General features: G+C 37.4%; 3 non-coding genes across 3 annotated transcripts; 2 read left to right on the forward strand and 1 right to left on the reverse strand.

Annotated features, from left to right (window-relative positions):
- Positions 1 to 5215: 5215 nt before the first annotated feature.
- Positions 5216 to 5288, forward strand: TRNAA-AGC. Its single transcript has one exon. It is a non-coding gene; the product is annotated as a tRNA-Ala (tRNA).
- An 871-nt stretch (positions 5289 to 6159) lies between these two features.
- TRNAA-AGC lies at positions 6160 to 6232 on the reverse strand. The gene has a single exon. It is a non-coding gene; the product is annotated as a tRNA-Ala (tRNA).
- A 2750-nt stretch (positions 6233 to 8982) lies between these two features.
- Positions 8983 to 9055, forward strand: TRNAA-AGC. The gene has a single exon. It is a non-coding gene; the product is annotated as a tRNA-Ala (tRNA).
- The last annotated feature ends 1980 nt before the right edge of the window (positions 9056 to 11035 follow it).

Consider the following 11035-nt stretch of genomic DNA (forward strand, 5'->3'; position numbering starts at 1 on the left):
ATATGCAATCCTTATGTTAATTTGGATGGAAAATTAAAACTCATGGGTGCTTTTAAAGAAAGGGAACGGTAACTCAGATGTCTTGCTCAGTACTTCAACTTCCCTCTGAAGTTTGAGACGTTACAATTTGAAATCATAATGGTGATTTTGTGTGGTCCAGAGGGAGATCACAGAGAGTAGCATGAAATGCTAGATTGATCTCACTCTGAGTTATCTCCGAGCTCACTGTCTCAGTGCACAGAGAGCATGACATTAACTTAAATGCCAATCTGGTAAATACTCACAAAGAATGTTGTGATTTGTAGTTCTCACAAAAGCAGCATATTTAATATGAATTATTTGGGCTCTTGCAAATTGCTGTTGTGGCTGCTGATGAAGAGGTTATGCAGGATGCCTGGCTAAGCTGTTTCTAACATTGATTCTTTGATCAATGTTACAGAATTTTATACCAATATATTACATCCCGGATGGACTGCACTGATTTTCCTCAAACAAGGTATGTATTACTAATAGTCGCAAATCTTTAGCATTTTTTTGTTTGGTTAGTTATTCTGGGTTTGGGGTTTTTTAACAGGTTTTTGTCCTGTGGTTTGGGTATGAAATGATGAGTGATGGTAAAATGGAGGCAAAACTTTGGGAGCAAACAGTAAAATCTGCATCAACAAATCAAGTTCTATTCCTCTTGTGCCCCTTAAGAACAGAAAGAGTCCTGGGATTCTGGGAAGAAGTTTCTTCTGACTCGTATCTGCTGTATGGCTTCTTATGTGATTTACAGTACATTTTGTGGGGGGTGTGCCTGTTGTTTTGGGTTTGGTTTATTTTTTTTTCTCTAGAGGAGGGTGTTGATTTTTTTGCCGAAATCCGTATTTGTATACTGCTTTTCAGTAAAATTATTTCAGAGCTCCAGAAAACATTTTCTTCAATGCTTTAAATACAAATTTGGATACAGAACTGGAGACATATTTATTTGTTTCATTTTAATGCTAAATCTACCAACTTGAAGGTTAGGCTATTTAAAAGAATGAATTGAATGTACTCTAGCTGTACTTAGGTTGTTTTGCCACTGCTCGATTTATAGTTAGTTCTGGATTTTGTTTTGAGTTTAAGTAAGTTTTCCCCTACTTGCTGTGTTAAAGGCTTAGGACTACCAGTGCTTGGTAACAAATTAAGAAGTTTCATAGACAGCAGAACTTGCCAGTTTGTGTGCAGATGTAAGCCTGCTTGGGGTTCTCCTTAATTAAGAGATGTAGATGTGCTTTACCGTTCAAAAACCGGTGTGATGAAACCCTGTTCTGCCTGGGCTGTGTTCATACAAGCCTAATATAAACACAATTAGAAGGGGTCTGGTTTTTTGTTTGTTTTACAACATAGGTGTTTTTAAGACTTAGGTGATCTTTTATTCAGAAGGAATACTAAGGAAAATTTCAGAGAAACCAAACAGAAGTGAAAAACTGTAAGGATTACAGTTGTTTGGTTTTGGTTTTTTGGTTTGTTTTTTTTTTTTTTTTAGGTCACCTATTTTTGTCAGTCGTACAGAGAACAGAAGGCCTTATGGCAAAAACAAAGTAAAATACTGAGTGGAATTTTTAGTAATCAGGACAACTTATTTAAAGATAGTTTTTATCTGTAGTGTACTGAAATGTATAGTGTCACAACTGTGGCATAACTCTGAGTCACTTCTGAAAGTAGGATTTAGTCACTCGTACTCTGGAATGTTTTCATTATAACCAAGTGCTGGGTTTCACATTACTGTATTACTAAGCAAAGGAACTTCTGGACATTTCAGAGCTCTGGATTCAAAAATATGACGGGTCACGTGAAAACATCCCAGAGCATAAGTAGCAGAAAGCTTGCTTGCTTTGCCAGAAATATGGAGTAGTGGGGCTTTCAGTCACCAGTTGCTTAAATATCTGTAGTATCTGCAGAGTAATTCCAGCTGTAAGAACTTAAATTATCTTCTACAAATTAATTTCAGATGCTTCTTTCTGCATTGATTAGGTTTTAATAGGAGAGGGAGAAATATTTTTTTTCCCCAAAGCTGGCTGTTTCAGTTAAGAGTGAGGGAGAAGGTAACAAGATGCTGAGGTTTGTTAATGGAAGAGTGCGTACAGGACTTCAGGTACATGGATTTGGGGTTAGACCAGTGGGCCTCATCAGGTAGTAGTGGAACTGACATCTTGGACGCTGCAGCAGTATTTGATAATTTCAGAAAGTGAGGTTAGCATTAGTGATTTGTAATTAATGAGATTGCTAGCTTGTGAATTCTATTTCTTTCTCTGGTCAGTGATAATTAGCGTCTTGCTGTTGCTCCTTCACCTGTCTCATTCTGCCTTCTCTAGCAAATTCTGCTTTCTATTCCTTTTGTTATGATAATTGGTTTACTATTCCTAAAATAATAATGTTCCCAGAATACCTTTGAATAAAAAAAGCTCCGTGTTTGTCTTCAACTGCTGCTGTTATTCTAGCTTGAAAGTCAATTTGCAAACTGCAGATCTACCTGGGCTTCCCTTAGTTGAGCACATTTTCTGTGCTGTCTTTAGAAGCACTGCAAATTCTGAGCCATCTGGTGATGTGAAGTTTCTAAAATCTGTTGTCAGTGTTTTAAGAGTTCAATGTGTATGGTATTCAAAAATTACTGATGCCATGATGAGCAAAGGAAAAAGAAGAAGGAAGGTACTTGTATTGCTAAAGAATGATCTGGGTTGCTTGAACAAGAAAGCCAAAGGTTCAGAAAAAAACCCTGTCATTCAGAATTTGTCTTGTGGTGAATGGAACTTGCAAGAAAACTAACGAGAGAATAGTGTTGCATTAGAAAGCCAGAAGTATCTTCACAGAGCATCCCCATCCTTTCCACAGTAAAAACTTTCTTAAGAGTAAAACCACTCATATATGTACAAATGTAAACTTGAGATGTTTTCCTTTAAATGTTTTTCTGCTAGCACCTTTCTTTCCACCCTTTTTGAGATTCTTCTAGTCCTAATGCCACAGTACCATGTTCTCTGGGATCTTCTGGAGCCAAAAAAAGAAAACAAAGTTTGGGTAATGCATTTGGAAGTCAGATCTAAGTTGGAAGAGCACAATGGCTAGGAGCTTAATTGTCAGAGTTGAACCGGTGAGAGTCTGGAGGAAATGCCATAGAAGTAGTTGTTTCTGTGTTAAAGTCAGGATGGTGAAATATTTTTAAAGCATGATTACATATAGGTTGACTTGGAGGGATTTGATACTCTCATAAAATTCAGTTGTCTCTGAATCTGTAACTTTTGGTTATGGCTAAGTACTGAGTTGCTGACTCCAGAGAACTTCTGGAGACATTGTTGAATTATATATGGCATGGCACGAGCTGTATGTGCAGAGGATGACTTAAGATGTATTCTTTAAATATTTGTCTCAGCAAAATTTTCTAAAATTTGAGACTGATTTATTTTATGGGCACAAATATAATCCCAGTGATTAAAAAATCAAATACGTATTATTCAGGTATTAACTTGGATGTCCTGCAAAGGCTGGAGTTTGGTGATTGTATGTTCTGAAATCACTTGAGTCCTTGGAGTGGAAAGAATTGAAAGATCTTTTTTATATCAGTGTGATTCATGTGTCTTAAAGGATCTTGGGTCAATCAAGAAAGAAACTGTAAAAGAGTTGTTTCTAGAGTTATTTAATAAATTTAATTTCAGATAGTAATTTTTCCAGAAAGGCAAAGATGTACTACATTTATAATATTAAATAGAAGTTCACAATTCTCTCTCACCACCTTTTTTTAGAACCAAAGCAAAAGAAAGGCTCAGACTATTACAAAATTTCTGAAGGGTTCACTCAAATTCCCCTTCCTCTTTTTATAGGGAAAAGAAACATAATTTCCAAAGGTTCCTTTTCTTAGGGTTTTAACAAAGTCAGTTGGATGTCTTTCCATTACTGCCTGCTATTTGTTTTTTTTAACCATTTCAGTATTATTTCCTCACTAATGAACAGCTGACCACTGATTATTAACATACACAAGCTATGATTATTTCCACCACTCTCAATCAGCAGGGATTTGTGCAAATCTGTATATTAAATGACAGTATATAGAGGCTGAGGAAGTAAGAAGCTGAAAACACATGAAGTGTGTAGATATGTGATTGTTGCGATACCTCAGTCACATTAGGTCGACAAATCTGCATGTTCCAGTTCTGGCAAAGTAGATCTATTTTGCCTGCTTTATTTCTGTTTTAAGGTAGTGTGAGATCATAAAGAGTTGCTCCCCCCACCCCCCCACCCTGTTTCTCTCTACATGCCACTTTCAAAAGGAGAAAACATAACTTCAAATAACAGGGAACATTGGTGACCCTACTTTTTTTTGTGGTTTATGACTCTGATCTAGCAGAGCTGAAACTAAACCACTGAGCAGCGTTTCCACTGCTGTTCCACTACAGCCATGGGGTTTTTACAGTTTAATTATGTATTCTTGATTTTTTTAATATGTATCTGTGATTGTGTATGCCTATCTGGTAATACAGTCACACCTTAAAAATTCCTGAGAGATGTAAATAAATAATGTGAACTATTACTTTGTTTCCCAGCGTTCCATTTGCCTGGGTGCTTTTCTTTTTCCCAGTCTTGTAACTTGGGCACAGACTTGGTTGCCACAAAAGAAAGAGCTGGAAGAACTCTACCTATTCTGTCACACCTATTATAATGTAAAATGTGGAAATGGGTAAAGTCATTTAGCTGATTCTTTTCCACCTAGGGATTACAAATAGGAAAAATCTGTTTTAGAAAAAGACAATCCCTAAATATATCCATATTCCTATAAACAGTCATAATTGTTTGGTGTGAACGTAAAAATGCAGTTGCTTGGAAACACAGACCTTCTGTTATCCAGATGTAGCTCTGCTGAATAAAAGACGTGTAGGACACCAACGCTCCAGATTTCGTGTTATGCAAGATACCCACTAAAGCTGTCAAAAGCAGTGTTTTAAGAAAGACCTAATTGTTTCTGCATTTCACTGGGAATTGTGTTCTGTTATTGACTACCAGTAACTTCAACAGGGGATTAGAACTCAATCGGTGGGCTCTAACTATCCAGCTACTGTGTTTTTGTCCGGGGGTGGTGGGGGGGAAATTTTGTTTATACTGGAAACAGCAGATGAAATTGAAACCCAATGTTGTAGAAGTGTCTGTCAGTGAGCAACATGAAAGTAGGAAGGTAGGTAAACAGAACCGGGCGCCAGGGCAAGGGGAATTAGCTCAAATGGTAGAGCGCTCGCTTAGCATGCGAGAGGTAGCGGGATCGATGCCCGCATTCTCCATTTGTTACTTGCAAGAGTTGCTTTTTATCACTACGGTAAGCAATACTTTTTTTCAGTTACCAGTTGTAATTTTTTTCCTGTTTTGAAAAAGAGAGACTTGTAAATTTCTATTTTGTCTAAAATTAGGGTAACTGTGTGCACCAAAAAGAAATAAATACCTCTTAATGGCTTTTGTTCCTGTTAATGGGTAATTGACAGATGCTGCCATTTCTTCTGGATTTTGGCTGTGATACAGATTTAGTTCCCTGTTTACACTACCTTATATTGTGGGGCTATTTTAATTTTAATCTTTACAAAACTGCTACAGAAAAATGTCTCTAAAATGAATTTTAAGAAGCACGTGCACAATATGCACGATTTAAGTTGTTAATGTTGATCAAAGATGAGTTTGTGCTTTTTTTTAAGTGCTGCTTATTTTCTTATAATGGGTTGAGGAAGAAATTGAGTGAAATTGTGAGAGACTGAGTGTCACTTGCAGCTCAGATTAGGAACAAGCGTGTTGTGCCCATCCTAGCTACAACAGGTGCAAGGTAGCTGAAGAGACTAATTCTGTGGTAAGCTGATGATTATGTAGACAGCCACATGCTTCTACGTTTTCTTACAGACAATTTCACTAACTTTTCATATAATGAGAAACCATGCTCACACCAAAAGTGAACGCACTTGTAAGGAACAGAAGCATATTTTATTTCCTGTATTACCGAATGCTTTTGTGAAGGAACTGTTTTTCAGAGAGTTCATAAGTATTTCGGAGTCTGCTTTCCTGTTTTATTTGCTGTAAGAAATGGTATGTGTTAGTAGCTACGCTTTTTCTTTCACAAACCAGTATGAAAATGTTGTCCTACCATAAGTACTCAGTCTCTCAAAACACTGGAGAATGCGGGCATCGATCCCACTACCTCTCGCATGCTAAGCGAGCGCTCTACCATTTGAGCTAATTCCCCTTGCTTAAGAGCGCCAGGGGCGGACTTACTTCTGCTGAATCATAGCTTGGCTGCTTTAGAATTATTTTTGAGTCTGTCTGCCTATTTAGCAAGACCGAATCATCGTGGCATTTATTTGGAAAGCCTGGTAGCTTAAAAATCAGAATACTCAGTTGACATATGAGAAGCATACTGATGCATTTTCTGCTGTGTGACTCTGATAATACCTTCCTTCCTCTGCTGTTTATTCAGGAGGGGGAGAGAGCTATTTTTTTTACCTCTGTTACAATGTGTGTACCAAAAGACTTGTAAATCTAGAAAGTATACTGCCAGAAGTCATTGAAGGGTAATGAGATTTTACTTTTCCTTGTTTGTCAAGTCTTTTTATTTTCTTTTCCAGCTTTATTTTCTAATTACCTTTATATAAATTATAAATACAATGGTTTAGCAGTTCATGTTTATCATAGTTTGTGGAAAGTATTCATTTATATCCTACCAAATTATATTCTAGGTATTTCTACTTTTTTGTATTGACTTTGTTGTTTCAGTTAAAATAGTACTGCATCTTAAATATATGGGGTTACTAAAAATATTTCAGAAATTAAAAAATACAAGTGTAGTCATACTGACTTTGCAGTAAGAATCAATTCCCAGGTTATTAAATCAAGGAATGCTTTCTGGATTTGAAGAAAGAAAATGGAGTTTACAGTGAGCATGGTCACACTGATACACTATACACAACAAAGGCAATGAAAATTATGTAATAAAAAGATTTCTCACTTGCTGTTTAAATGCAGAAAAGTAAGTTCTGCTAGCAAAGTAAACTGTGCAGCACACACACACAATACATGTGCTAGCGGTGTTCCCTAATGGATTTAGCTTCCTGGATCACAGCATACAGTCAAAAGAAAATAAATTATGAAATTAAGCATCAGATAGTTACAACTTGTCTAAAGTAAGGTAGTACTTTAAATCTATCACAATCCAGATTCAGGCCAAGATGTGGAACTAAAACCACAGTATCACTGCAAATGTTCTAGAATGTAAATAGTCTCCTGCCTTACCTCAGTCTCTGCACAACAATAAATAAAAAGTTGTTCTTGCCATTTCTTGCACTATATTGTAATTGACTTTGTCTGCCTCACTGGAGTAAACTTGAGGGGGAAAACATATGCAAAAGTGTTTTCAGTCCTTCTCACAGGCACATATCTCAGGCTTAATGATGGCGCAATGCACATCTGCAGCTGGGATCTCTCCCATATCATGTTTCACAAGGTTCAGCTCTATGTACAGTTTCTTTATCTACTCTGTGCAGTCTGATTCAGTATGAAAATGGCGGTTTACTTCTCCCTGGTTTTCATGCCCAAATCGCACTCTGCTGCCCTTGAAAAGGCCTAAGGCTTGGACAGGTCAGCTCACGGAAAAACAGTTTATTTGATGCCAAAGTTAGATAAGGGTAAGGAAAGACCTCTGCAATAGTACTATTTTCAGTGATTAAAATATGTATTTCATATAATTGACAACCCATTATTTTGTGATCTTGAATTTGTTGAGATTGCTAATTTTTTTTCTAAGATGATGAGTAAAACTTTAATTTTTCCAGTTGGTTGAGAGAACTCCCTTACCTGCATGGCTGAAAATAACTTGACCTTCTTAGTCCCATTTTTAGCTTTCTCAAGGTTATTTCAGCTGTGAAGGCTTTTGTGTCTGCATAGTTTCATTTAACACAGATCACTTTGATGCATCTCTTTGACAACACTAATGTAAACTGATGCGAGCAAACTTAATGAGGTTTGACTTTTACTTTCTACATGGTCTTCTTAGGAGATGTCAGGGAAGATGCGAGTTTTGTATTATCTTCAAGCTGCTCCACTGTGTTTCTCTGTTGTGACTTTCCTCAACACAGAAGAAGCAACCGCTCTCTTCAAAGAAGGTGAGTTGGGTGGCACTGAAAGGCTGCAGGTTGTGAGTTTGTCATGCAAATTAGCATGAAGCATCTTACCACATTACTTGGGGACTTTGTCATCTTGGACAAAAAAATATACAAGTTCAAGGTCAAATGGTCATGAGTGCTCTGAACACTTGCCCTGGGGTTACTACCCATGATAAGGGAGCAGTCGGTAAAGGGAAGGAGTTTGCATTTGTGGTTAGTAAAATCTATGGTTATGGGATAAACCAGTGTACTGTGGGAGGAATTAGCTCAAACGGTACAGTACTTGCTTTGCATGTGACAGGTAGTGGGAATGATGCCTGCATTCTCCAACTTTGTGTTTTGTGGTGGGAGAAAAACAAGTTAACCACAAAGATGTTTTCATGTATTGAATTGGAATTTTGAAGTAAAATAAGCTCTTATTTTTTAGATGTACATGGTTTATTTCTTAAACGCTGCGATATGTTTGACTAGAATAAATTAGAATAATTAACTTGTATTTAGAATAAAAATAAATAGAAAATTACTTTTATGGGGAGAAACCCAAATGCCAGAATGTGCTTCCTCTCATGAATTGCAAGTAATAAACTTTTAAAAAATTATTTTATACACCTGGAAAACACGTCTTCTCTGGATTGTCTTGTTTCTTACTGCTTCATTTGGAAATGCTAAATGAAATTCTAAAAAATTGTCACCTGTTTTGAAATCAAAGTGGAATTTTCATCTGTGACTAGAGAAACCAGAGCAAGAGAGAAAACTCTTTATTACATGCATAGAACTGCAACTTTAAATACACCCTGAAGATCACAGTTTTATGTTTCCTACTAACATTGACCACCAAGGGGAATTAGCTCAAATGGTAGAGCGCTCGCTTAGCATGCGAGAGGTAGCGGGATCGATGCCCGCATTCTCCAGTGTTTTCTTCAACAGCAGTTGTTATACTGAGAAGTAAAAACTACCGAAACAAAATACGTAATTATTCTGGTAAACTGTCAGTTTTGTTTTAATTGGGGTAAAACCGGTATTTTTTTCCTTCTTCCCTTCCTTCCTCTGCTTGCTGTACTACTAAAATCAGGCTTACATAACCACATATATCAGTCCTCTGTCGTAACTGTTGACTCTTCCTGGCCAGTTTAAGCCAAATTTCTCAGAAACAGAATTCTGTCATACAATGTTTTCCCATGCTTTATGAAAAATAATGGATGAATGATGGTTAGATACCTGAATCAGCGTGTCTTTTGGATCAGACAGTGGAAAACAGCAGTTTAGGAATGCTTGCTCTTCCCTAGCTACTCCTTGTAGTCCCTGTCCAGATATACAGGATTTTCTTTCCATTTACAGTCTTTGTGAAGCTGTAGTATGATCTGGATTGGTCAATTCAAGTGTAAGGGTAAAAGTTGTCACCTCTTTTCCCCCCAGGTCCGTCTCCTAGAAAGCACACTACAGCAAATGTATCTTTTAGCAATGACCTGTGTGCAGGTTATAATTGTGCTCTTTAGCCTTCTTGCTTCCACTTTCACAGAGCTGCTTTTAAGAGGCTAATGTTTGCCATACTTGTGTTAGAACTTCAGAGATAACCTCGACCATCTAACTGATTCACTGACTTCCCCTAACACCTTACTGTTTTCTTCTGATCCTTCTCCAGATGTTGTGTGTTTCTTCATAGTGCACTTGCCCCTGACCCTTCTAGAAGCAACTGCAAGCTGCACAGCAAGTGCAGCTTTTTAGGTCTTAGTGACCAGTGCTGCTAAATCTGTTCTGAGTGTTAACTAAGCACTTTACAGTGTGCAAAAAGGCCTACTTATTTCCTTACATCTCCTGTCTGTTCATGGCTGATGAAGAAAACGTGCATGGAACTAGCAAAAGACTGTTATTATTCCAGTTTTTGGCATGTCTCCCTTATACTTTGGAGGCTGAAAACTTAACCTTCCCCTTGAACTCTTGGGCACACCTAAAAAAGCGGTACCAGTCTGGTGACTATTTTCAGTATGATTAGTAGACAGAAGATGCCTAGAATGATCATACGAAATGCCATCATTCTGGCAACGGTCTGGGACACACTCATAGCTACAGTGTACAGGCTTATTTTCAGCAGGGTTGTTCTCAGCACACATCGTGTTGACACTGGGTTCTTGTCCTACCAACATCCTTTAGTAAACCTGCCTTGTATAAAATGATTTCTGATCATTATCTTTGATACGCCATTTCTTATCAACGGTTGTAAGAAGCGTGGACGAAGATAACTTGTGCACCCATATCTCAGGAATATCTAATGATAAACCTTTTCAGAGAAGGAATACCTTTCCTTCTTTTAGGATGACCACTGAGTATTCCAAGATCTCTTCCATTAAGAGAATAGATTGATTTATTGTTTTTCCCTCTTACTCTTCATGAAGTGAGGGCGGAGTACATAGTTTGGAATATCTCTCAGTAACATCCATCTTCAAGTTTGCCAAAAGGGCTATGCAAGGATTCTAACCTGCTTGTTGCACTTTAGAATGGAGTACATAAAGCAGTTGTGCTGCTTTGTACAGCTAAGGGAGATCTACACAGCATTGTATTTTTCTATTAAAAAATAACCAGTACCAGACACTTGGGAACATTATTGCTTATTCCACAGGAAATAGCTTACCTGTTGGGGTCATTCTCACATGTACAGTTAAAACAGCGTTAAGTCTGCTTTAGCTTCCTGATCCTGGGAGTGCTTTTTTCAATAATTGAGAGGAAGCTGAGATCAATAAGGAAATATTTAGATGGATTTCTACAGCTAGCCCCTGTATTGCTTAGAACCTGAATCAGGCCCATAACGATGTTTACTTTGTATTTGTTTATATTGATTTCAGTTTGGTAGGAGTGTTTATCCATCATGCAGATTCTGTGAGAGACTACTAATA

The sequence above is a fragment of the Falco rusticolus genome, chromosome 3, assembly GCF_015220075.1.
Source record: "Falco rusticolus isolate bFalRus1 chromosome 3, bFalRus1.pri, whole genome shotgun sequence".
Classification (NCBI taxonomy): Eukaryota; Metazoa; Chordata; class Aves; order Falconiformes; family Falconidae; genus Falco; species Falco rusticolus.